We start from the raw sequence: 3,431 nt of genomic DNA on the forward strand, positions 1-3,431 counted from the left end.
GGGGGGGTTGGGGGGCTTGTGCAGAGTCTCCCATGCAGAGCGGGGCAGTGGGGGGCAGCGGGGATTTCCCCCAGCTGGCAGCACCCAGTGAGTCAGGGCTTTTTTTTCGAAGTGCCAGGAGCTGGGGCGGGTGGGGCAGCCATTGCGGGGCTGGGAGAGCATGCGGGGGATGGGCCTGGGTGATTCGGAGATTCGGACGAATTGATTCAGGACAGTGATTCGAATCACTGAATTGAATCACTGCCCCCCAAATCAGCCGACTCCAAATCTGAAGCGATTACTAGCTGCTTTGCACGGGCCTAGAGTAGTCTATTCTACTGCACAGTAGTGTAATGGCACAGTTTTTTACGTGATGCTTTAATGCAAGGTAAAATAGGCTACCGTGCATTAAAGTGCATGCGTAGCCCACTGTCTCCTCTTGTTAGATGTAGCTGTTGTATTAGTCTTATTACTGATATTTGTTAATGATTTGCATTGAGGCAGTGACCAATCGGGTGCAAGCAGAATGGCATGCGTCTTGCCCCAGAGAGTCTCATTCTGCAGAAGCACAGAAGGTGACAGGCTAAGTTCTGACTTGGCTTTAAACACGACAAGGTGGAAAACCTGAGAAGCCTTCTGTCAATTCTGACAGACAGAGATGCAGTTGAGGCAAAACCAAAAGAAAACAAAACTACTGTTCTACTGATGCTAAGGTTGTGAACAGAATAGAGGTGGAAACCAATGCTCCTTTTCATGTTGCCCCACTGTAAAATATCAGGGAGGTTTTTTACTCCAAAAATATTAATAATTTCTCTCTCTATGTTTTTCTTTTACTACAGTAAAGCTGGTAATATTCTCTTTTAGGTGAAAGGGAATTATATGTCTAGCAGGAACAGCAAGAATTAATTCAGAAAAAAGAAGCACCCTGAACCCTGCTACCCAGCATTTATACAGACCCCCAAGACTCCTTTTGTAACTGAAAGGTGAAACTTTTTTGTGTGCAGTCAATTGAAGTGTGTCTTTACCTATTTATTGGGGGAGGGCGGGGAAGACAGGAAACAAGTATGCTAAAAATAGTGCTTTTCATAGACTCATAGAAAATCAGAGTTGGAAGGGACATCAGGAGGCCACCCCCTGCTCAGAGCAGGACCAGTCCCAACTACATCATCTTGGGCAAGGCTTAGTCTAGCTGGGGATTCAAAACCTCCGAGGATGGAGATTCCACCACCTGTGGGTAACCTGTTCAGTGCTTTACTACCCTCTTCATGGGAAAGTTCTTCCTAATATATAATTTAAACTTTCCTTGCTGCAACTTGAACCGGTTGGTCCTTGTTAAACTGAGAACAGTTTAGCCCCACCTTTTTGGACCCACCCTTCAGATAACTGAAGGCTGCTATTAAATCCTCCCTTTATCTTCTCTTCTCCAGACTAAATAACCCAAGTTCCCTCAGCCTCTCTTCATAAGTCATGTACCCCAGCCAGCTCACCATTTTTGTTGTCCTCTGCTGTACTCTCTCCAATTTGTCCACATCCTTTCTGAGGTGGGATGCCCAAAACTGGACACAGTACTCCAGATGTGACCTCGCCAGTGCTGAATAGAGGGGAAGAATTACTTCCCTTGGTCTGCTGGCAGTGCTCCTACTAATACAGACCAGGATGCTGTTAGCTTTCTTTGCAACAAGGGCATGCTGTTGGCTCATATTCAGCTTCTTGTCCACTGTCACCCCCAGGTCCTTTTCTGCAGAACTGCTGCTTAGCCAGTTGGTCCCCAGCATGTACTTGTGCATGGGATTGTTCTGTCCTAAGTGCACTTCTCCTTATTGAACCTCATGAGATTTTCATAAACTCAAAGGTGACTCCAGGAACCCAAGCAAATTAACATCTATTAGGAAATGAAGAGAAGCTGCCTATACATGAGTGTCAAGGCTGCTCCGATGCACTGGAGTTCTAGGACATCGAAGCAGACATGATTAATCGAATCTGCCAAAGCATGGCAATTGCCATGCTCCAGCAGCCTCCTGTGTCTCATGTATCAACGTCCCTGTGCTTCAAAATGGTGGCAGGGGCACTTAAACGAAAGCTTATTCGAATGAGCTTTCATTTGAGCACCCCCCCCGCCCGCCACTATTTTTAAGTGTGGGGAGGTTGATGCAGGAGATGCAGTGGCACTTGAATTAGAGTGGCTTTCAGATCTGCTCTAATTAGAGTGCAGCCCACCCCTGAAGCATGTGTAAAAGTGCCCGAAGTAGCCTTCTTGTCCACATCAGAGTTTCTCAGGCTTTTCAGCTTGGTGACCTTTTATTTGAAGTATAAAGTTTTAATGACCCTATTACCTTTGCTAGAAAGTAAGAGTGAAGACTGCATTAGTGATAAAGTGATCAGCTTTCAAAAAGCAAAATCTGGGACCCAGTCCTGGATGCTCCACAGGCCTCTGGAACTAGTAGTAGTTAATGCCAGTCCTGGTTCCAGGTGTTGTGGCTGTCACTGGGTGTATTACAGACAGGTTCCCTCCTGATCTAGAAGCAGCAGAGTGATGTATCTTCTGCATGGTGCTACTTAGCTGGGCTTATCAGCAGAGCTAATTGGTATAGTTATGTTTGCTTGGCACTGATTAACTGGTTAGGGATGAGGTAGCTGGTTGTGTATTGCCAAGTTCCTGCATTTTAGGGTCCTATTGGAAAATTCAGCATCAGGCCCAGCCTTTTCTTTTTTTAGACAACCATTGGCTGATGCAAGGAAGACCTCTTATCAACTCTGGGCCATGGTTTATAGTGCCTTAATGTTGCCTTTGGGTAGAATAATGCCTGAAGGAGGTACTTATTCCCAATCTGGGACTAACTTCTCAAATTCAGGGTGAAACTCCCATTTTAGAGAGTCCTTGGGGTCACCAGGCTGTAGCCCCATTGATACTGGAAAATCCAGAATGGGTAGTCATTTTAATCTTCAATAAATGACGTAGGAAAATCATTGTTGTTCACGTGTGTGCTGTAAGAGGATAACGCACCATTTTTTTAAGGTGAAGATTCAGGTGAGCTGCTTGAAGATGAATGTCCCAAGAAAGAAATTCAGTTAAGAACTCAGCCTGATGCTGCCACAAAGCGAGCTGCTGTCCACTATTTCGCGGAGGCCAGTCTTTTCTGCTGTTTGTTTAGAAAGAAGAAAGGTTGGTGTATGAAAATAAGTTGGGGAAAAGTGTTGAACTTGAGGCTTTTATGATTTATTAACACATTGTATGGTGCAGTTCAATAGTTTTTCTGTTGTACAGACTAATTCTGTTTTCACTAATGCAGCACACATAGTGCAAAAGCAGCCTACTTAGAATATATGTATATGTGTACATATGTATATATGTGTGTGTGTGTGTGTGTTTATATATATTTAGTGTGTGTGTGTATACACACCTGCGCGCGTGCGCGCGCGCGCACACACACACACACACACACACACACACA

This window comes from Gavialis gangeticus, unplaced genomic scaffold, assembly GCF_001723915.1.
Source record: "Gavialis gangeticus isolate Ggan-Ray unplaced genomic scaffold, GavGan_comp1, whole genome shotgun sequence".
NCBI lineage: Eukaryota > Metazoa > Chordata > Crocodylia > Gavialidae > Gavialis > Gavialis gangeticus.